The 24,636-nt window shown below is 49.7% G+C and overlaps 1 protein-coding gene across 8 annotated transcripts in view; it reads right to left on the bottom strand.

Annotated features, from left to right (window-relative positions):
- The window catches only part of SEMA4D (semaphorin 4D), a 103,835-nt gene that overhangs the window by 45,288 nt on the left and 33,911 nt on the right, over positions 1–24,636 (bottom strand). For 6 of the 8 annotated variants that reach the window (XM_016122908.2, XM_016122900.2, XM_016122906.2 and 3 more), the window contains one exon: positions 1,171–1,235. The gene's annotated coding sequence lies outside the window, so the exon portion shown is untranslated. Of the gene's footprint in view, positions 1–1,170; positions 1,236–8,674; positions 8,869–10,875; positions 10,915–24,636 lie in introns of those variants that run through there. The other 2 variants (XM_016122907.2, XM_016122902.2) reach the window with 2 other exon arrangements.

Below are 24,636 nucleotides of genomic sequence, written 5' to 3' on the forward strand. Positions count from 1 at the left end.
GTCCCGGGATGCCTGCTCTCCCCTCCAGCCACCTTGCAGGGGCAAGCAAGCCAGTCAGGATGCCCAACACACCTTAACGTATCATTCCCTCACCTAGACGCAGGCACGTGTGCCACGCACATACTGACAGGAGCTGGGAAGGGGACAGAGGGCAGCGGGGTGAGGGACATACACCAACCAATCATTAATTAACTAGCAGTGACAATAGGCATGTGCTGAGAAGGGCATAAATAGGGTGGGTGCAGGGGCAGTAGGAACCCTATCAGCCCTGTAAACTAAAGGGCTCAACAACAACAACAACAAAACCCAGAGACAAATGATCTAGGGGGTAAAAACTATGAAAAAAATCCTTGTAGTGTAAATGTCAGGGCTTAGAATTCCTAATTAATACAGTGACCTAACACAGGCCCAGCTCGGCAGACCAGGCTGTTAACAAGACGTGTGTGTGTCTATAACCAGCCAATAAATCCAGACAGTGTCAAGTGTCCCAGAAGCTGAATCATTACCACAGTCATTACCACCACCCACCAAACTGGCACGAACTGGCGCCACACATCCGTGGCAACACTGAAGACCCTGCTGATGAAAGGACCGCTGGGACAAGCAGAGCGACACCTTTGCTGGGCCCGTTCGCAACAGGTGAGTAACAGACAAGAAGGAACGAAGGGGGCTTTCCTTTTGTTTTGACAAATTACACTGACATTTCTCTTTCCTCTAAAACTGGAAATATATGGTTGAACATGTACTAACTGACCAAAATTAATCACAAAACGACCCAAATCCAAGGCACAATGACAATGAGAATCTTCTTTTTACATCAGACCTCACTGATGACCCCCTTATGTTCTCAAAAAAGAAGATGTAGCATTTCAGGGCTTAGACCAGGGGCAGTCAGTCCAGAGACAGCAGGGTAAGAGGCACAACTGGGCAAAGGCAATGTGGGAAGGATATAAAAATGGGTGATGCGCAGAGATCTGGGTGCCCAGCACCTACTGCCCTGCGGGCTCCACCTCAAGCCAACCCAAGCAACAGCAGCCAAGTTCAGATCTCTAACCCCAAGAGTGCACAGGGACTAACAACCAGCCTTCTGCTGAATCCCACTGAGGCTTCCACAAAACGTCAACTTTGCAACTTTAGGATATAGCCTGAGAAGAAACAAAGTGATTTTACCTGTATTTTGGGTCTCTCAAAACTTCCCAATCATTTTGAGGAAGAAGTCTTCAGAAGTCTTCTCTCTGGAAATAATGGGAAACAAGAACAATTAAACACTTCAATAATCTGTCCACATAAACTCAGTATCACTTCTGGAATGGCTCTGTAAAAAAAACCTGTTTTTTTTTTTTTAACTTCTAGACCCTCTGGCAACTGACTCTCTGACCCAAGATTAGCGTGGCATTCATGCACTTGTGCAAATAGGAGGGAATGAGTGTGTAATCATTCACCTGTAAACAAAGGACATCCAACTCTGCCAGTCACCCAGGTGCACAAACTGGTCCCCAACTACTGACTACCACCATTCCCCACAAAGTAAACTATTCAAATAGGAACCACGATTACAGTCATTAATCAAAAAGTATTCCTGATTTTTCTTCAGATATGTATGCTTTAGAATTCATCCTCTTTGAAATCCAATGGTGTGAGGCAATGGAGAAGGCAGAGATACATATAAAATATTTACAAGAAAATTATTTTCTGAAGAATCTGTTTAGTTTCAATTCTTGTTTTGATTGTTGTTTTTAAGCCAAACAGAAGTATTTTCACAGTGATGTAGCAAATTGCTGTGTTGTGTGTGTTATCCCCTCACAGTACAGGATGGAGCCCTCGCAAGGATCCCCAAGCCCAACAAGATCACAAACTATTTAACAAAGAATCCAGTGGTGAAACCAGAGGCCACATGCGGGATTAAAGATGGATTAGCAGCTAGTTAGACTGATAATGACCCCTCTATGGCTGCAAATAATCCAATGTATTTTTTAAACCTCAGAATCAAACTAGCATTTTTTGTGGTTGGAATATTATTTTCTTTTCCTTTAAGAGTTTATACAATTCTTGACATTTCTCTGAAGAAAGCTAAGAAGCGGGAGGGGCTCCCCAGAAACATGCCTGATGCTCCATATCCTCACACAGGCCCTGGAGAGTGGGACCAATCAAGCCGGCAGCACAGGACCAGTCTGCTCCCCACTGTTCCACGTCCACCCACAGCACACAATTGCCAGGGGCACCTGGGACCACTCGAGTGATCTGACATGTCTCCTAAATCCTGAGCAAACACTTCAAATTAGCAAATGAGACCCCAAAGTAACAGGCAGAAATGGTCAGGATTCACCAGGACCCGCTGTGGCAGGGCTTCCAAGGGCTGATTCTAGGTCTTTCCTCTAGCAGTGGTTGCTTCTGAGTCAATTTGTAAGCAAAATTAACTTCACATCTGACCAAGCAGGGAAGTGTCCTGGACAAGGCCAATTCCACCCAGGACACAGAACCCAATGTCTTCTATTTAAATACTGGGGAAGGTGTTGGCTCAGCGGATGGACAGGCAACGGGCAAACCTGATGAACTGTGGGATTTTCTCCGTCTCACAGGTAGGTGGGGTACAGCAGCTACCTGGAGACTGTCAAAAACACTTACTAGAAAAAGAGCCTGATTCACATACAAATAAGAGGTTTATACAAACAATACTAAAAATTATAACCAAAAAAACTTTTCTAGCAATTTAATACGCCTTTGTCATTTTAATAAATAAAAGACCAGAGCTGCTTTTCTGTGTTGGACAAGCATGTATCCTATTCACCCTAATTTCATGGTATTGAACACAGCACAGCAGGTTAGGGTACTGTGTGTGTATGCATTCTTAATAACCTCACACAGTGCACCTGGCATCCTCACTTTCTCCTTCAAGCCAAGTCTCTGTATCTCATCTTCATCAAACAGCTTCTAGCCTGTGGTTTCCTGGGTAAAAACACACACTTCTGGCCTCAGTCAACCATGGAGGCCTGGGCTCCTACTTAACTCTTTGTACGGCAATTTTTTCTTCTTTCTTAAGATAGAAAACCCGCAAGCCATAATTAGTTATCACATTGAAGTATGCGAAATACATACTCCTCACGCAATGATTAACTACACAGTTTTAACTAGGCCTCTCTTAAATTCTTATAATGCACCTAAAAAGAATGCAAGGGTCCAACTGCAAAACAAAGGAATGAAATTAACCAGAAGAGAGAGAAATGTTTCCCTCTTCCTCACAAGAAACTTGGTCCTTACCCCTCGCAAGTCCCCCAGAGGTGCAGGGGAGTGTGGGAGCTCTAACATCCATGCCTAATGGCCACCCGTGGCAGTAGCACAGAGCCAGGCTGAAGTGGGCCTTTGCCCACTGGCAGCTGTGATCTCTTCTTCCGAAGGTCCCTTACCCTGGCAATAGCCAGGTCATCTCTTTAGCACATGGAAAAGACATAGGTGGGACAAGGCCAGAACATGGGGTTCTGTGGGTTAAGAATGACCTGGGCTCCAGGCCTACCTTCTACATTTAGCAGCTGTTTGTCTTTAGGGAAGTTTCTGGGCCTCCCTGTGCCTACTGCCTTATCCAGAAAAAGAGCATTAACAACAGTGCCTACAACTGACTTGGTTGTTTTAAAGATACATGAATGACCTATGTGAAAAGCTTAAAGCAGAGTCTGGCACCTAAAAAGCACTGTATAATTATCAGTTAAGACGCTTCCAAACCTGAGAACGCTTGCTAAGAAGACTCTACAGGATGTAAAAGCAGGGTTTGGCTGCCAGTACATCTACAGCCCTTTCCTGCAATAAGGGACCAGAGGAGTGGTCACATGCACTGGGCAACCTCCCAAGAGCCACTTGGCAACACCTGTAAGAACTTCTGATCCAAGCTCTCTGCCAGGGTCCCAAGTTCACTCCCATATGCACAAAATGACCAAGTATGAGGCTATTCAGCAGGAAACACCTAGAAGTCCACCCGTGCTTGTGTGTATGTTCGTGTGCATAAATGTATACTTATTTATATCTGAATTGTGGCACATCCTTAGGCTGGAATATGATGCAGATGTTACAAAGAACAAAGCAGCCACTGAGATGAAAGGACGTCCAAGATACTTTGTTTCAGTAAAAATTCAGGTTCTCAACAGTGTTAGAGTATGTTCCCACTTGTGCAGACACATGATACACTGCCATATTTATGTGTACATATAATTTAATTTAAAAAAAAATGACTACTTGATTAGATCAGAATTTAATCAAAGACCTGCTGGCAGTGAACGACTAATGTGTGGCTTTGGTCTGTGGTTTCCTAACTAAGGTGTTTTTAAACCAGATAGTAAAAGATATATTAAAATAAAATAAAAAATTAGAAAATACAGGAAATGCCAGAGAAGAACACATTTCTGAAAATTTCAAAAAAAGCTATAATAACTTTATTATTAATGATTCCCTTTTTGAAGTTTACTAAGCAGATTCATCAAAATGGAAGTTTTTAAGAACAGCAGATAGACTTAACGTCACTTCCAGTGATTCTACATTGTGTTGGTCCTCTTCCTTCTACGTAACTGAAACGGAGGAAGAGTGTTTGTTCATGACCACTTCTGGAGGGTGGGCCACACATGCTGGGGCTGAAATACATGAGTGCACAGGACCTGGGGAGGGCAGGCTGCAATGACCCCATAGTGCCCCTGGGTGGGGTGGGAAAGGGAAGCTTGTAGCCACGGTGCAGCAGAAACAAAGACCTGCAAATCCAAGAAGGAAGCAAGGGCCTGTGGATTGTGCTGAGCTCCCTGCAACTCTCTTTGTGTGCGCCCGGTACTTCCAAGCATCATTTCATGGTTGTGTGATGTTCCAGTGGAATCTGATAATGTTAGAATTCAGATCACTGCAATTTTCCACTTAAAATCCATTTTTTAAAGACTGATTTTAACCCCCAGCAAAACTTGACCAAAAAGCTTTTCTATCTAGAATGCAAAGCCTATTTGTAAAGGCCTGGGTGACACACAGAGGATAATGTGAGATGGTCATAAGGCTTGGGGAGTAGGAAACTGACTCGGGACTCTGACTCATTACAATGACAGGTTTGCGTCCTTCTGCTGGGATATATCCTACACAATTTCTATGACTTATGTTCATTCAACCTTCTTCTAAGTTTTTCCAGTTAGTTGAGCTATTTTTGAAAAGGCATACAAATGTTGTCTGCTATAAAACACAATCAAGTCATGTGGCACAAATACTTTCCACACTTCTTTTAAGTCAATTAGATCAGAGGTCCCCCTGGGTTGGGGATCAGAACCAGTTCACGGCCTGTTAGGAACGGGCCGTGAACAGCAAGAGGTGAGTGGCAGGTGAGCAAAGCTTCATCTGTATTTGCAGCCGCTCCCCAGTATTACTGCCTCAGCTCCATCTCAGATCATCAGGCATTAGATTCTCATAAAAGCACTGGTCTCTGGTGCCATAAAAGGTTGGGCACTGCTAAATTAGATGCTTTATTAATTCTGTTTATATTTACTTTCCCCCCTAACAGGGAAGGCAGCAAAGTGTGCTGGTCAGGTGTGGGCTCTGAGACCGGCCTGCCCTCGTTAAGGTCTGGTGTGACTCCTTCCCAGCTGTGCGACCTAAAACAGGTCACTAACCCCCCCCCCCCCCCCGCCAGCTGCTCTACCTCTCTAGCTACTCCCGTAGCTTCTCCAACTCCCCTAAGGGAAGGATACATGCAGCTCGCCTCTGGGGATGAAGCTGCACAAATGAGGACTTGCAAAGTACACACATGTGCTACAAAAGTGGACTTAAATAAAATGTTAACACAGTCACATAAAATGGCACTATGCCCTCGTGATACAGGTGGGACACTTCCCAGTGCATGGACAGAAAGGTCCAACCAGAATCTCACAGCCACACAGGCTGCACTCTAACAAAAACGAGTGGGGGAGAGGAAGCAGGTTTTCTTAGATACTCCTGGATCCTTCAGAGCCCTGGCAAGACAGGCTTAGGGCCTGCTGTCAAGAAGAAACAAGACTCACAGAATGCAGCCACCAGTCTAGAGTCACAGTCAGAGTTGGGACTTCCCCTCCTGGGTCTTACAATCACCATAGGACTTGCCAGCACATCATGGCTCTGGAGCAGTCTGTGGCACTGGGGACGGGGCACGTCACAGTGAGCAGGACTAGAAATTGCTCTCTGTGAAGTTCTGTCTCTGAGAGCTGTGCTTCCAGCCAATGCTCCTGGTGCCATGAGCAGCAGCTCCCACCCTTCCTTCTCCAGGAACTCAAGGCAGAGACAAGGGGTGTCCTAGTCCCATAGCAGGTGCTTCAGAGATGGCGGCTCCTTCTCTGCCATTTGCTGGGGAGTGAAGGCATCACAGAAGCTGCCTGAACCATCCGGAATCCAGAGCTGGCTCAGGACTGCATTCTGGGTTGCCTGTGACCCAGGTGCTCGTGGCTGGGTGTGGGGAGAGAGTGTGTGGTTTCAGCAGGGGGCCATACTCCTCCTGCCTGGTACGTGGCCCCCAGACCCAGCCCAACTGCAGAGGGATGAGCGGTCTCTACTCTGCCGCGGCGGGAGGGATGGGCCTAGGAGCTTCAACAGGTTCGGGCCGAGAGAAGATTTCTTTTTTTAAGTCTCAAAACCACAAAATACCATTCTCTTTGCCTTTGTCTTTAGTAATTAGTAAAAACTATATAGCAGAGTTACAGAGTCAGGCCAGCTTGACCACAGGCCATCATCCAACTCTGGTCAGCACAGCCCGAGGCAACACAAGGACTCTCCTTTTACCCCAGATTCCCTCCCAGGACGTGGCCATCAGAAAATCTAGCAAAGTGCCACAAAGGCCCCAGGTCACCTCCCCTCCTGGCAGGACAAAAAGAATATTCACCAGTCCATCAGCTCAGGCCACCAGTTCCCACCTCAGTATGATTTCAGACTTCTGACTGCTGACTATTTTGTACACACACTATACACACAAGACTTTTATTCTGGTTCACCAGTGTCCGCGCCATCTGCTATGACCTCCAGGAACACCAGCTCAGCCCGCAGTGTTGGCTGCGCACCTCGCAGCCAAGACTCTGCTGCCTCTGAATTATGTTCAAACCACACCAGCCCACACCCATCAACAGAGGACCAAGTGGCCATGGTGGGAGGGTGGGCTGGCTTCCCAAGAGCACTCAGAACAGGACTGAGCATCAGCCACGTCCCGAGCTGGGAGGAGGAGGAAGCACACTCTGCTGGCCCCACCTGAGGCCTGGAAAAGAGGGCTGGCTGGCTTTTCCTAACCTGGGAAGCACCAGGACTGCCTCTGCTGCTAAGATACTTACAGTCCAACCATCTATATGCAGAAAGGTGCCTGGGAGTAGCTTCTGCTACAGACCCCAAAGGAAGCCCAGGTCATAGTGAGCCACATGAAGTCACCAAGCACCCAGATTCCAGGGATTCGCTCTGCAGCCTCTACATGGAAAAGAGTCCACCCACATTCCACTCCAGTCCTATTAACCTGCAACCTGCTCCTGGAGCCGAGCCTAATGATCCCAGAGTCCCATGGAAGTCCTGTCCTGCCATCCAACAGGGGGTGGGTGTCCCCTTTCTGAGCCTTGCGTTACCTTCCAGGTAATTTAGAATGTGCAAAATATGGAAAAGTGGGTTGGTGCATCACCGTCACCTGGTCATCTTCCAGGTGGGAGGACTCCCGTGAAGGCTTAAACAGGCTCTCGTTCTGTCTCTGGCCAGCCCTGAAGAGGCACTCCCCTTTCTGGGGTCCACTTCTGGGAAGGTTAGGAGCCGAGGTAGAGTGGTCTCAGTTTTGGCCCGGAGTGCCAAATTTCACTATTTGCAGGAACCAAAATCAATTATAAAAATCTAAAATAGGTTCTAGAACATAGTTACACCATGAGAAGCTACGTCACCCTCTTCACCTCCACTAGGGCCCTGTCACCTGTCCCTGTAGACTCATCTTGGCCCAGAACAACTTGGCTCCTGCTCAACACAGCACAGAGGCAAGGTGCTTTACTCTGGATGGGGCATGGTCACCCCCACTTCATTCACACTGGGTGCCCTCATCCAGTGGGATGTGGGGAAAGGACACAGGGACAGAACAGAAGCGACCCCAAATGTGTGTGCTGGAACCATGCCAGAGGAAAGGGCTGCAATTTCTCACATTTTGAGACCTTTTGGGTAGGACATGTACATTTTTAAAGGCCGAGAGGATAATTATCCTTTACTAATCTGTTTTCTGGCCGTCGGACTTAACGAGATGATAAAAAAAATCGGCGTGTGTGGACCCATGTCAAACTGCCCCATTCTGTGAAAGCGGCAGAGCTTAGAGGCCTTGTTTTCTGCAGAACTGGACCTGGAGCATCGCCAGCTGGCTGTGCCACCAGGCCAGGTGGGGGCCTAGGCCACCCCACTGCACAACTTGCTCCTCCAGCTCCTGGCACCCTTTCTCTGCCGAATGCCAGCAGGGCCATCACAGAAACATAAAAAAAGCCGCTCCTCTTTCGGCCCTCCTTCTCAATATGAACCCATCGCTCGAGTGAGATACCCAGGACTTCCTATAAGCACAAGGTGCCCCAAGAAATGCAGGTACGAACCTTTCAAATCCAGTGGGTCTCGGATAACCCCACCCCCGTGGATGGCTCCTGCCTTTCCTATGCCAAGGGATATGGGGCAAGAACTGCTTAGGATGAATGGTTACCTGTGGATGGTCTGGCAGGTAGAGCTGTAAGGTCCCTGGGGTACACTGCTGTCCTATGGGGACACGGAGTACCCGGTGGGCTGACCTCAAACACAGCCTGGTCCTTGTCCTGGGTCTCTGCTCCTGGGGCTGGGCCCTTCCCTTGCCTGCAAGCCTCCCACTAGCAAGGCTGCTCCTGGGCACTTCTGCTTTCCCTGTAACCACACAGAAGGACGTGCTCCAGACAGATGCGAAGGGCGGTGCAGGTGCTATTTCCTGCAAGGGCACTTCCTTATGCTTCTAGCAGTCACTCAGTCAGAATGGGGCCACCCCCACTCTCGTGGCTTCTCTCTGGGCTCTACACTCTGTACCACTCTGTGCTGCTCAGTTATATCCCTGCCAGGGACATCTAAGCCTCTGCATGCCAGACACTGCAAGCCAGGTCTACAAGTGCCACAGAGGGCCAAGTATGGACACCGCCACATCTGGGTGGGTACTGGGCTGCAGAGGACAGGAGGGGAGTCCTCAGCCAGATGCAGGCAGAGCTCTCAGCGATGCACAAATGTCAACCCAGCGAGTCCTCGGAGCCTCTGCAGCCATGGCCCCCCACTTCCACCAGGACGTGGCCCTCTGCTTCTAACCTCTACCTCTATGTGTTCTCCCCTGCACTGGGACTCCAACAATACTCATGCCAGCCTGACCTCCAGGTGTGGGGCAGTGGGCGTCCCCAGAGTAAAAATGCCTCCCAGAAGAGCAGAAAAGGAAATCAAACCCGGCTGGCTGTGGGATTACTAGGAAAAGCAAGATGCTCGTCCTTGTTTGGCTCTGTCAACAGCCAATGCCACTTCCCTCAGGGCTGGCTGGGCTCGCCTCACCTAGCTCTCTCCAACCCTCCATGTCCTTCACCTGAGTACCTAAAGCTCTGGGTCAGGAAGCTGATGCACAGCCCAGGGAAGGGCAGGGAGGGGATACACAAGGGCCCCTGGGTGTAAGTCTCCCTGTGTCAGGCCCTAGAAGCACCCACACGGCCAAGGTGGCCCCGGCTCCTTCCCTAACTATGGTACCCACCAGGCACCTGACCTGACCTGGAGGCAGTCCCTTCACCTACCAGAGCTGCTCCCCTGCCACACTGTTCGGAGGCCACACCTCACCCTCTCTCTGGTTCATTTAGTCAGCCTCACTGGTGCCCTGTGAGAGGACAGGGAGAAGTCTGAGAAGCTCAGACTTACCCCATCACCACGGCAAGGGCCTTGTGGGGCAGGAAGAAGAGTGAGTCAGGTCACCAAATGGCACCAGGAATGTGCTGACTCTTCATAGGGACTCCTGCAGCTGCTCAGTCAGCCAAGATTCATTACTTCATCAACCCCACTTCCCCCCAGAAAAGAGCACCAAGGCTTGGAAACTACCAGAAGCGATGCCGGCAGTGGCCCAAACCCAGCATCTGATCCGGGCCTGCCCCCAGCACCACCTCGCAGGTTCTCAGGGTTGGAAAGCTCTATTGGCCCTCCTATGTGGGAGACCCTGACCCAGAGGCCACACCAAGTTAGTAACCGCACCTGAGCCTCACTGGGCTCATTTACATGCCGTTTCTCATCAAAATCTACTTGTACCCAGTGACGAGTCAGTGGTAATTGACAAACGGTGGAGAGGCCCTTGGTCAGAGCAGTACAGAGCAGTGGCTCTGTAGGAAGAAATGTTTGTGCCTGGCCACCCGGGACAGGTTCCAGGTTTAGGATGGAAACCATACCCAAAGATTCCGCAGGTGGCAGAAGGTTCTAGAAACATTTAAGCCGCAGGGATGGGGATTATGCAAAGGTAAGGACATACATCTTAAAAATCTCAGAACTGGGAGGAATTTTTTACAATACTCGCCCAACTTGTAGACCCAAACTCAAAGCACCTGCCCAGCTTGCCCAGCCTGTGCTAGCTCTCCGGCCCCCAACCCCAAAGGTCCCTAGCAGCATCTTTCTTTTATCACAAAAAGCTGAATGGCAAAATGCTAGGCAGCCTTCCAACACACACATACACTAATGTGGACCCCACCATTGTGGAGTTGGAAACTCTTCGATTTTCAGTGGGAAATAACTGATTGCCCCATGGGGGTGACTGCCACCTAGCTGCAAAACCCCCATCCTGGGCGAGACCAACACTGGGCCAGCAGCAAGGCCTAAGGACCACATTTCCCAGGCGGAGGAAAGGACCCCGCAAAAGTCACCACTCACAGCTGAGGGTGGAGACAGGCTGGCCTTCCAGAAGAGTCTGACAAACTCTGCCTCAGTTGTATCCTCGGCCTCAGCAGTCCTGCAAGTTCAAAAGGATGCCAGCCCAGGAATGTTTATCTCCACATCGCTTTAACAGTAAAGCACATTTATCACCTAAATGTGCACCCATCCGGACTTGACTAAATAAACAATAATATTACAGCACACTATGCAGGCAGCCCACACCATCAAGTCAATGTTTATTGACAAGTACAGATAAACATAATGCATTATTAAATGCAAGAAGGAGATGATAAAACAGCACTTAAAGTACAAGCTTATTCAGCTAAAAAAACAGTCAGGAATGCTCACACCCAGAAAGGCCCTGGGTGGCACAGCTTCAGCATTCACCCTTAACTCCTTGGTCTTGGCGGAACAGCACTACTTGCTTTTGCAGGTGAGCTTGCGGGTGCACCTGACCTCAGAGCTGTGACCATCAGTCAGAGGTGGAGGAGCACCAGGTGAGAACAGTGCTCAGTGCTGGCTAGGGGCTTCAGGGCATCTTTAAATATCTTCTTTGGACTTTCCTGTATCTTCTAAGGTCTTTACATTGGAAATGCAGTTTTCAGCATTCTTCTTACAAAACAATCATATTGTTCTCAAACATCATCAATTTCCCCAGATTCTCTCTTGCAGTCTTGTCACCCACCCCCCACCCTGGCCACCTCATGGTGAAGGCCACATTCCAGTCTTTTTGTCCCTCAGCCAGACTGACCCCCACACTTTCAGATGCCCAGCATGACTACTCAAGTGTTCACTCGCCTAGGGTCCACCTCATTCACCTCCACATCTGTGCTGTCCTGCCCCACCCAGGGCGAACCCGACCATTTATTCCCTGTGTCAGGCCCTAGAAGCCATGGCTGAAAACTGTCTCGGACCTGCATTCTCTCAGGATTCATTTCATTGTTTTAACTCTGAAACATTTACTTCACTGAATGGGTGAGCTCTCAACGAGATGCTGTCTACTGGAGAATATAAATCTCACAGCCCTCCCTGATCTTAGAGTGATGCCACTGTATTATCAAGTGCTTAAGTGCATGGAGGATGAGCCTCTGAAGATATGAAGAATCATTTTTGTCCATCAAGCAAGAAGAACTGACACAGAGCTCACGCTGACAGCCAGGTGCAGGCACAGCTTCTGCCATGCCTTGGTTTCCCCATCCCTCCACCTGACACCTGAGGTCCATGCCATACCAGGCCGGTGCAAGGAAGACCCAATCCCCTACCCCCCATTCATGAGAACTTTCTAGTTGGTGGGGAAGGAAGCCCTGATGGATGGTCACGCAAGGACCAAGGTACAAACTGCCCGCCGGATCTGTGTAAACAAGACAGAATCAGCGGCGGCGTCAGCAAAATACAGTCAGCACCAACCAGGCATTCCCCGTGCTGCTCTGGGAAGTGCTTCCTGTACTTGGAAAGCCAGAATGAGATCCCCCAGCAAGGATAAGCAGCCAAGATCTGAGGGGAAAGGCTGCTAACAGGGGATAAAATCAGACCACTTTAGTGAGGAAACTGAAACACTGTCTAAGACCTGCGTACATGGACACTCGTCAAGCACTCTTTCCTAATGGCAATAATAAGAGGAATGCAATGAAGAGAAAGACAGATGGGGCAGAGCAGCATACTTCACGACAGCTGAATCTGGAAGTGCTGAGCCCCAGTTAGTCCCAGGCCAGGGACTAGTACCAATCTGTAGCCTGTTAGGAACTGGGTAACATAGCAAAAGGTGAGCGGCGGGCAAGCGAGCAAAGCTTCATCTGTATTTGCAGCTGCTCCCCAGCACTAGTATCACTGCCTCAGCTCTACCTCAGAACATCATGGATTAGATTCTCATAGGAGCACCAGTCCCTGGTGCCAAAAAGGTTGGGGACCGTTGCTCTACATGCTCCCCTTTGAGCTTCTGGCACCAACACAGTGTGAGATGCCCTCTTAGGACTCAAAGATTCCAAAAAACAGTGTTGCAGAATGATGCTTGATAACTATGTGAAATTTAGGCAAATTTCCAAAATGAGGCTTTAACCACAAAAACAATCGCCCCACACTCTTAGGGTAGCTACTATCAAAACAACAGAGAACAGTCTACAGCCATGCCACCCTGAACAAGCCCAATGTCTGACCTCGGAAGCTAAGTTAGTACTTGGATGGGAGTACTAGGGAGACCAAGTGCTGCAGGCATAAATAATAAGTAAAAAAAAAAAAAAACCAAACAGAGAACAGTGTTGGTGAGGATGTAGAGAAACTAGACCCTGGGGCACCACTGGTGGGAATGTAAAATGGCGCAGCTGCTGTGGGAAACAGTATGGCAGTTCCTCAAAAAAATTAAATGTAGAACTGTCACACGATCCATTAATTCTACTTCCAGGTATCTACCCAAAATAACTGAAGGCAGGAACTCAAGCAGACACTTGAACATCCATGTTCGTGGCAGCACTATTCACAACAGCCAAAAGGTAGCAGCAACCAAAATGTCCATAGATGGATGAATGAATAAATAAAATAGGGCCTAGCCATATGACAGAATTGTTACTCTGTTCCCAGCAAGAAAGGAGGTGTTCAGTCACCACGCTCAGATGCCCCCACCCACTGCCCATTCAAGGTGGCCAATCAACTCCACCATTTCCACCCAGCACTGCGCCTGGCACCCAGGGGCACTGTGAGCCAATGGGGCATCGCTCAGGGGTGCACAGAGCTGGCACTAACAAGAAAGCACAGGCATTTGGGGATCTTTCCATGGCTCATCTCTACATGACAAAAGAGTGACAGGAGAGGTTGCACAACTCCCCTGCACATGGTAGAGGTAGAGGGGTAGAGAGGCAGAGGGCTGGGCAGCATCTGGGAGTGACCAAGACAGCACTGAAGCGCCAGTAGCCCACTCTGCTTCTAGAGCCTTCTGCTCCTGCTGACTCAGCCATTCTGCTATGGTCAATCCCATCGAAGAGACCTCCGGAAATGGAGAACACATGCAGTACTGCCACATGGTAGCACAGCTGATGTTTGTTCAGGTGTTCGAGTCTCAAGACGGGCCAGACCTTGGCCAGGACACTCTGATTGCCTGCATGGCCGGCCAGGCCCATCCTGTGTCCACCTGGATCCCTCTCCATGAATACTCCATCCCCACCCTGCATCTGGGGAAGCCAAGTGGAGGGCAGGGTCAGGGGTCATGGTCCTAGTGTGAGCCAGACTCTAGAAACCTTCATAAAGTGAGGATGTCAGCAGGAAGGTGCAGGATACCTCCTTTACTAAAGCTTACTCTTCCTACCGAGGCCTCCTAGCCACATACTCCAGGCTGATGTTCAGAAGAGAATAAAGGTCGGCTAGAATATGTGCTGTGTGGGTGTGTATGTATGTGTTTGAGTGTACATGTGTGTATGCATGCACATGCGTGTCTCTGTGTGTACATGTGTGTATGCACATGTGTCTCTCTGTGCGTGTGTACCTGAAATACTGTGAGAGCTGACTGAGAACTATGGTGAGACTAGGGTAGAGCCAACATGTGAGCTACATGGATGGGAGTTACACACAGATGGCAGCCCATGGCTCACTGGGAAAAAATTTTTCCTTGGTGCAAGACCTGGGAAAGTTTACCTGAAAAGCACATACAGGGACAATTTCGACAGCACCTCTGGCAGAAAGTACAATGACTTCTACAAGCTTGTTTCCCCATTAAACCTCTTCCTGCCCATATGGCTGAGACCACAAGGTCATGACCACCACGGAAACAGCCCTTCAACCAATCAAGTTCACAGAGTTCACGGGGTAGCTTCCTGCAGACAAACCCAACAGAACTGGAAGAGACAGGGCGTGCAGGCGTCACACTCAGACCATTTAATCTTCATGAAATGTTAAAGGACAAGCCAACATACCCAGAAAGGGGGGGGGGGGGAACACTGGCCTTTCTGACACGAAGCTACCCTACAATTGCAGAGATGCTTCTCGAAACCCAAGCATATCTCGGGGTTGAGACGCTAAACCCATGAAGACATATGTGCTGGAAAAGACATGCCTGAAGTCCTAAGTCATGGTATGGAAAAAGTTCAAGTCTCAGGTCCCCTTGGGCAGTTTGTCAAATAAAAGGGTCAGCCCACCAATACGTAAGCTAAACTGTGTCACAGGCGAGGACACATGGCAGGCCTGTGAAAGGGTACACCAGGGGCAAAGCCAGGACTGGGAACTCAGCATGGAGGCTAGGGCTAGGCACCTGAAACCAGCGGCCACCCTCTGGGCACTGCACACTGGGGGAGGCTTCTGGCCTCTGCTCAAGACCACTCCTGGGTCCCCTCTCTTCTGCTGCTGGGTACCTGGGGAGGGCACTCTCTCAAGTCTTTCTCCACTATCCTCTTCTTATGCACACTGGGGTCTGAGGCTGCTTGCCTAACCCTAAATTTTAAGCAGACATCCTGGGCATAGTCCATGCTCGGCCAGGTCCCTGGGACGGGAAGTGATGCTGGACAAAGCAGAGGTCTGGCCAGCTTGGCCTAGCCATGCTGACTGCTCCAGCTCTGGGCAAGGGGCTCCCACCCAGTGAAGCTGAGACTACAGTCCAGTTCTAACTCACTTCCCGCTCCCATCCCAAGGACACTGCCTCCTCCCTCCTGTTGCTAAGTCCCACCTGTGCGTGTTGAGCCAGCAGACTTCTAGACCCTCCTGAGCTGCAGCGCCTGCTGGCTGCAGCACTGGACATCCAGGGGGCACGATGCAAAACTCTATCCCATACCAGCAGCTGCAGCAGTATCCTGTGGGCACACTCTCAGCCCCACCTTGTCCCTCTGAGTTTGCACAAGCCCTCCACGTGATTCTTACACATGCTACAGTTTGAATGGTTTGCATGAAACAATTTCACACTGGATTTTATACTTTCTTTGCTGCTCAGTAACGGTCTCATTTATCTTGTCTCTGTAAGTGGCTATGAAGCTCCTCTCAGCACAAGACATCTTGAAGGAGGACCTGTATTGCTTTCCTATGGCTGCTGTAAAAAAATATTACCACAAACTCACTGGCTTAAAACAACATAAATTTATTATCTGCACAGTTCTGGAGGCCAAAAGCCCAACATGGGCCTCACTGGGCTCAAATTCAAGAGTTGTCTGTACTCTTTTGGGAGGCTCTGGGGGAGAATCCATTTCCTTCCCTTTTCTACCTTCTAGAGGCTGCATTCCTTGGCTCATGGTTCCTTCATCTTTAAAGCCAGTGAAGAGGATTATAACACACTACCCCGAATAGGCCACTTTGGCATAAGGGTTATTTTGAGCTGCAGGCAACTGAGAACAGCAGATATAGGAAATGTTCCCTGCCATCCCCATCTACCTAATGGCAAGAAGAGCTTCATTTTGTAAAGGTGACAAACCAAAGTGAGCCTGTATGACAAACTTTTCTAAACAGCCCTTATCTATTGTAGCTTTCCTAGTCACCTTCCACGATTTACTGCCCCTGGAGCCCAACTCCCTTTCTTTTGGTCCCTTCATGATTTCTCACCCTTTGTTAAAATGGTATATAAGCCAGAATCATCTCCTCTTAAGATCCTTAATCACATATGCTAAGTCCCTTTACCATGTAAAGTAATATATTCTCAGATTCCAGAGATTAAGATGTGGATGTCTTCAGAGGCCATTATTCTGCCTCCTGCAAACCCCTAGCAGACTCCCGCTACCATTCAGTGATATGCCCCAGTGTGGGGCACAACTGATTTTTTTTTTCTGGGAAAAAAATTAGATTTCTAAGTGGTCTCCCGATTCCCTGACACTGAGAACTAAATAACTTTTAACTCTGAAAAGTCCAAATAAAACCTGTCTGCCTTCTGAGGGTTCTTAGCCTACCTGAGAGCTCAGAGCCTCCCTGCAAGGGGAGGGGGTGGGGTGTGGCGAGGAGTGTCACTGCCGCACACCTCCATGAGACAGTGTGGGAGGTGCCAACGCAGAAATCCATAGCTAGGAAAAGTCAGAATAAAGGCAACCATAAGGTAGTATTAATTTCAAGAATGCTAGTTGAATAAAAATGCAAATGACTATTAACAGAAACTGGAAAATAACAAGGAAATCAGCACATTCCATGCAATCTTGACTTGATTAGTCATTCAGATGCAAATTTTACCCCAATTTTGGAAGGATCACAAGCACCCCCATTCAGAGCCCAGTCCAGCTTGACACTTTCCCCGCCACTGTTCCTTTGTATGAGGCCCCTAAACACTACTGGTGCTGGCCTTTTTAAGTAGGCACTGTGCAGTTTCTGGTATAGTTTTCTGCCCCCTATCCCAGCCCCCAGTGCTGACTTGTCCCAGTTCTCTGACTTCCACACACTTGGGCTGCACTGGGCACTGTCCTCAGTGTGCACCTTGCTGCACAGACCTGTTTCAAAGAAGATTATAGAAGGCAGCTTTACCAGCATCTTTACAGAGCCATCAGGGCCTCGAGCCAGTCCCATAGGTCCCGTACACACCTCCCTCATGCACTGCCAGCCCCGCCTGGGCATCCCCATGCTGCCAACCCATAGATGGCAAGTCAGTTGATGCCCATGGCCTCCACCTGCTTCCCTCCAGAATGCATGCAAAAGGGAGAAACCAAGAGATGGAAGCAATCCAAATGAGAAAGGGAGGCAGCCGACACTCCCAGCCCCAGGTCCACGCCACTGTGACATGTTCGTGGGGACCTGAATCAGCTGGCCGGGAAAAGGACCCGGGAACATCCCAGGCCAGAAGCGCGCCTGCCCAGTCACAGCCTCGGCCCTGCATGCTTGCTGGCCAGCTGGAAAGACAGATACTTCTCACAGACAGCCTCCTCCAGTCCTTGAGAAGGGTGGCCAGTCATTTGGGCCCAGTCATTCCAGGGAGAGACATGAGACTGAGAAAACGAAAGTCTGTCCACTCCAATAATAATATGCTGGATGCACTGGGTGCTCAGCCTTCATGCACAATGGGGCCAATCGTACAGGACCCCAGTTATTCAGGGGATCAAACAAGATCACACATGCCAAACACAACAAAAATCACACCAACTTTTACAAATTCTTCTACCCACTCTTTTTGATTTCTTGGATTTTGGATTTTTTTTTAAGTATAAAATCAATACCACCTGCCAAGAAAGGAAAGAAGAAACGCTGGGCCTCTGGCAACAAACCCTAAAAAGTCAAGTCTCTGCTACCCAGCTCAGGGGCCTCACCTCTCCAGGGCTTCACTCGCCAGCCGGCTCCGTGACCCCGAGCTGGCCACAGAAAGGATGATGGTGCTCAGGACATGATCTGGCCTCTGCTGCCTCAGACATTTGTCCTGACACTGTGGGGGCTTCATGGCACAGTCTAGGTGGAGCCTTGGAGACAGGCCGTTGGGCTCACTCAGTTCATGACAAGGCACCGTTCAGCAGTGGGACAAGGTCCTGTAGTGAGCCTCCCTCGGGCCATGGGACAGGCTGGCCCCATTCTCATTCCTTTGAATGGCGGGCTGTACAAGATGTGGGCCTGACTGTTCTCCTGTGTGGGCTCATTCAGGGAAGCAGGGGAGGGCTTGGCCAGGCTGAGGAAGGGGGAGGAGCTCCCGACCACAGGAGAAAGGAGCCTTAGAGCAGTGTGGGGAGGAGAAGGAGCCTGCTAAGGCCCAGGCCCCTAGCACTCAGAGATCATGCAGGCCCAACCACAAAGGTCCCCAAGGACCTCAGGGCGCAAAGGCAAAGACAGGTGAGCTGCCCCTCTCCCAAGCTGTCTTGCAGGGCCCTGGACAAGCCAATCAGGCCTTCTGAGCAGCAATGTCTAGCCTTGAAAACAGCTCAAGAGTCGAGGTGCCTGGTCTCATGGTGGCGGAGGTTGAGTGAGGCACAGCTGGTGGAGTGAAACCAATGAGGGAAGCTGGTGCTGGCAAAGGTACCTCTTCTGTCCCAGCTGCCTACTGACCATTGCTCATCTGCAGGTCCTCCCACAAGTGGGCTGAACTCAGAGACCACTGCATGTGTCTGTGGGGGTGAGTGGGGCACACTGGCTGTCCTTGTCACCCTGCAGAGCCTGGAAGGAGGGACAGCACGGAAACAGTGGTGCCCATACCTGGTGGTGAACAAACAAGAAGAGGCTCATCCGGGTCTTGACCCTGCAGGCTCAGCCTCCCAGAACCCAGCCTATGACCTGTACCCAGCTCTGACCCCCAACTGCACCCCTTTCCCACTGGTCACCGCATTGATGGCAGCTCTCACAACTCTCATTCGAGGGAGGTCACAGGCCTGGGACACACAGGTGCTCAGTGATAGCAGTGTACAGCCCTTACATGACAGGATCCTGGTGCCCACCTCTGGTCAAAGCAGTCGCCAAGATGGAGGTCTAGTGAAGTTGTCCAGTGCTGCTGGGAGCAGGGCTGTGATCTGGATGGGCACAGGCAACTGACAACACACTGAGTGTGTGAGCCTCGGCCCTCACCAAGACAGACCAGCCATGGCTGTCTGATGGCTGACGCTGCACTAAAAGGGCTGTGCCCACCCTTGCAGGCCAGAAACTTGCTGGGGTCCCAGACCCCAAGTTTAAACTTCTCTAAACCAAGAAATGAAGGTTCTAGTCCAGCCACCTGGTGAAACAAGCAGTGCCAGGCAGCTGCCAGCACAGACCTCTCCCTTTTCAGTGGGACTGCTTCTAGTTATCCAGCGACAGCAGGGGCAGGTCAGTCTGCAAGAGAAACAGCAGATGCGACAAGGAGCGATGAACGTAGATCCCACGAGAACGGGCCCGCCTGACCCCAGGCAGCTGTCCCAGGGGCCTTTCACACCTCCTTCTTCACAGAGACTTTGGAGAACACGCCAAGTATCAGGCTCAGAGACAAGGCACAGACAAGCAGAGGGACAGTGGCCACGGCGGATGCTGATGTGGCTCAGTGGGAATGCCACATTTGGTGTGGCACAAGTCTCATTCATGACAAGGCCAGGGTCATGAAATTAGAGAAAATATTAATCCATCCCATCATGAGTCGAAAGCTACTCCAGTCAAACCGCCATTATGGAAATGCTTTATTCTGTCATTCATGAGAGACAAAAAACGGTCGTAGCTTCAAAGATATTTTGAGGCAAGGAACTCAAGTTTTCTTCATATTCTTTGACTGGAATTTTATCTACATATTTTTAATCCATGGTTGGGAAGCAGAGGACTGACTTAAATTATATGTAGATTTACATGGGTGGTCAGGGCCTCTAACCCCCACAGTGTTCAAGGGTCAACTGCAATTTATGTATTTAAAAACCTTTATAAGGTCTGCAATATGCTTTATAATTTTAGGATATTTTCATAGGTATATAACCTATGAGCTACTTGTTTCAAAGAAAAGGACTTTCTAAATCCTCTACTTTTAAGATCTAGCTGCTGAGAGTGAAACCACTCTGGTCTGCGATTTATCCATGAAGATAATTAGTTCTGAGGGTGGTTTTCTAAAGCAGCAGTATCCAAAGAGACAGTTACATTTGGGGAAACATACTTCTTTTATTATGAAGGATTTCACAAAAAAATTAAGGCGCCCAAGAGAGGCTTAGGGTTTCAAACAGCGGCCATCGCCATCCAGTGATGTGTGATACAAAACTCAATTCCACTTCCATGTAAAGGTGCTCCTCCACGCAGCACGAGCTCAGCAGACAGCGGATCACAGCCCACCAAACCCCAGGCCCCAGAGTGCCTCCACGGGTCAACCGGATTTATGAAAAAAAGTAAGAGAAGAGTCTATTTTTAAAAACCTATCTGCAGGTACTATACTTTCCCTTAAAAAAAAAAAAAAGTTAGCAAAGGTCTCACTGCACAAATTTTGATCAAATGAAAACGAACCTACCCATGTTCAAGTTTACCATATCTTAGTATCGATTTTAAGCATTAATTCAGCTCTACTTAGCACTATGTAATAATTCTACTTTGGTCACAGCGCAAAGTGTACACACCAGCTGAGGAGAGAAACGCCAGGAACACAGACCGCCTGCCTTCGGTTTCACTAAGAATAGTTCCGATACACAGCAGAGGCCCAGTGGCTGACCACCTACCGCCTGACTCTGGCCCAGGACACGAGGCTTCTGTCCTGCAGACTCCTTACCTGCACATACCCTAGGCACTGCCATTCCTGGGCACACTAATCCCCTTGGCGCTGCCCTCTGCTTAGGCACTTTCCACACACCAGATACAGCCCAGGCCCCTCTAGGTAAGTACCTGATATCTCAGAAGAAAGGAGGCCCTCAGGGGGCCTGTTGGGTGATGGGCCATTGTGAGGAATCTCATGGGGCCTGACTGCTGGACAGGTCATGACCCTGTCGATGGAAACATTAGTTTCCCAGGCAGAGAACCCAAAGACCCTGAGGAAAGAGCCTAGAACTTCAGGGGCTCAGCTAGAAGAGTGCTGACATCACAGGAGTGGCCCTGAGCTCTGGCCACAATGCCTATGGCTCTGCTGTGTCAGGATGCCCTGGCCTTGAGAAGTGGGGCAAGGGGAGGCAGGAGGAGGGAGGTACCAAGCTCCCAGACCTGGGGACCCTTTCTTGGAGCTATAGGGTCCTGAACACTCAGCCCCCTTGGCCCAATGTGGTTGTGGCTGCTTCCTGCCCAGAGGTATCCCTGGGTCCCTGTTGCCATTTTGGCCACCATAGCAGTCCAACGCTTTCTGCTTCTAGCTTTCCTCCCTGGGCCTGCACTAAAACCCCATTGAACTGTGGCCTCAGATAGCAATAAAACACCAGGCTCCTCCTGGAGGACAAAGGACTGGGGGATGGCCAGAGGAGGTAGCAGTGACTACCTCTTGTAGGAGGCCATCACCAGAGAGGGTAGATGTGGGCAACACCCATGGTGAGACTGGCAGTACCTTCCCCAGTCCCACGGCTGTGTTTAAATGCCTCTTGTCCCCCTGGACACGCGTGGCCAAATCGTGTGGATTATGGACAGACTGTCACAGGTGAGGCTGCTGGGCTCTTGTGTTATTACCACCCCTTGCCCTGACCAGGGCACCACAGCACCTGGATGTCTTTCCCTCCCCTGCTGGCCACAGCCTCTGGCTCTCGACTTGGTTTACCTCCCTCGTGTGGGCTGAGTCAAGGTGGGTGAGACAAAGGCGGGAGCTGCCCAGTGCCCACCCATAGCTCCACTGAGTCAGAAGGAGCAACTTCAATTTCAGTCTGTGAAGTGCAAACGGCTATGGGAGGAGCACTGAGCCTCCCTTGCTGGGTCCAGCAGTGCAGGAGGAATTACAGGGAAGCCAGGAAGCTGCAGGGTCTCAGAGGAGTGAGGTGCTCTCAGCAAGGGAGGTGAGGGGCAGGAGCCTGCCTGGAAGTCACCTCTGCCACTGGATGGAAATACAGAGTCCAGGGTTAAAAACTGGAAAGAAATGAGTTTCATTCTATAAGTACCACAGCAAGCAAAGAATCAGGACACATCCATCTCCGAGTTGAGCTACCCTATCAGTACACGTGCAGGCGTTATGGTTCCAAGTGAAAACAGATCAGACCACCGAACACAGACACTGGGTCAATAGTGGGATGTGGTTCATGTGCACCAGGCAAACCCTGAGCCTGAAGTGTGCCAGGCATTGTATGCAACCCTTGGAGGACAGCCATTGACACATGGCCATTCCCCATGTCTACATGGCTGGAGATATCCATGAAAACAAGCTTAAGGGCAGGCAGACGCCAGTCCTGCACCAGCACCAGCTACTCTCTGTCCTCCCCACTCCTCCCCATGGGGCCTGCTCCCTTTCCTCCTCCCACAGGGAGGCTCCTGGTTCACCCTCCACTAACCCCAGAACAGACATGCTGCAGTCCAGTTGTTCCTGCAGAGTCTCCAGTCACACAGGTGTCTGTGAGACAAATGAGTCTTCTCTGCCAAGTACATCCTGGGCTCCACCTGCCCATGACTGCCACCTGTGAAGCAGGCTGGGCCACCAGTAGCAGCCAGAGGAGGACCTGCTTGGGGTGCAGAGTGACGAGACAGCCCCAGGCCTGTAGCACCTACACCTGCCTACCCCACCCTACCCCCATCCAGCTAAGGCTGGCTTCCACATATGAGTCTGTTAGCTGTCAGTCCTGGGTGGGGCCGAGTGAACCTCAAGGTACACCTTCACCTGCAGGGTGGGCAGGGTTAGAGCCTAAAGAGGGTAAACCTTGAACTTACTGCGCTCCCAGAGTGGGTGGGGCCAGTTCAGCTTGGGCAGCAAAGCAGGAGCTCAGGCACAGAGGGAGTTTGGGTGACACAGAGTGTTGCCACCCAAGGAGCCTGAGTCAGTACCCGGCTAATAGCTGAGGGCAGCCAAGGTCAGACATGGGGTACCTAGACACAGCAACATTTGCACATGCCAAGGGGACACATACCCCACTATATACATGCACCCCCAACATGCAAACACATCCTACCATGTACAGAGTAAGAACACCCACTCTGGGATGAAACCCACATAGTGGCATGTCCCCAATACAATGGTGGAGCCAGTACAGTGTTATCTTTTTCCTCTACCCTATGATAAACTTGCTCGGTTTAGTGCCTTATTCCTCTGACACTACTATTTCACTTGTTTAATAACCTTTTAAAATTCTACATGCACAGAGGAGAAATTGCACAGTGTGTCCTATTTCACCTGGCCCTCCCTCCCATTTCCACCATACCTTCCCCACCACTGCCCCTGGCAACAGAGCCATCGTGCATCCACCCCAATCTTCCTCTGTCCAGGAGCCATGAGAAGCATGTCAACATGCACATGCGGTCATGAGTGCATGCAGAAGAATGCTCCTATAACATCTCACAGAGCACAGCTGGCAAGTGGGGCTTCTTCACCAGCTACCGAAACACACTACTCAGCTGTTATCGATACGATGTTGGAAGCCAGGCTACTGGGATGGAATGGAGGATCCCCAAAGAGAACCAGTTTACATGAGACCATAACATACTAGAGTTGAAGTTGAATTCACTGGCCAAAGAATGGATTATCAAAGTTAGTGCTGGCACACTAGAAGGAAATAAAATTGGACTTTCCTCCCTCAAACACCTTCTTCCATATTAGACATGCTCAAGAGCTCAATTCAAGTACACGAAACAATAAAATGCCTGATAGGAAATCCAGAGACAGCTGTGTCATCTTCTTGACAAACACAGGTACCCAGAAGTCATAAAGATGGCAAATGACACATTAATAAAAGTAATTAGCAAATAAAAGAATTGGGAATAAACGTTTTCAAGGCAGAAGAGAACCATCAATATCTGCAACAAGTAAATAGATGAGAGAAGGAGAGACAACCTGAGAGAAACATGGGCAAACAACACAAATATGCAAGTCACATATGGAAGAATGCAAACTGATAGGGATCTTCGAGCAAAGATCCTAAACTCACCAGGATTCATACACACATCAGGTAATGAAGCTGCAACTCTGCCCTCCCAGAGAGATAAAGTGGAAAGACTCCTTGCACCCAGTGCTGAAGGAACGTGCAGGAATCAGGGCGCATGCACAAAAGAACAAGCTGTTAGATCTTTTTGAAAACTGATCTGGCAAGATATATGAAACAAAGAAGTACACGCCCTGGCCCAGCAGTGCCATGCACTGAATAATGCCCTGTGCATGTGGCCAGGGTATTTACGGTAGCACTGTTTATACTGGCTGTGTTCTTTTCCTCTGGCAGCTCTAACAATCGACCACGAACTTGGTGGCTAACAACAGAAATCTATTCCCTCACAGTTCTGGAGGTCTAAAGTCTGAAATTAGTTTCACTGGGCTGAAATCAAGCACAGCCCACTCCCTCCAAAGGCTCTGGA

Source organism: Rousettus aegyptiacus, unplaced genomic scaffold, assembly GCF_014176215.1.
Source record: "Rousettus aegyptiacus isolate mRouAeg1 unplaced genomic scaffold, mRouAeg1.p scaffold_m13_p_3, whole genome shotgun sequence".
Classification (NCBI taxonomy): Eukaryota; Metazoa; Chordata; class Mammalia; order Chiroptera; family Pteropodidae; genus Rousettus; species Rousettus aegyptiacus.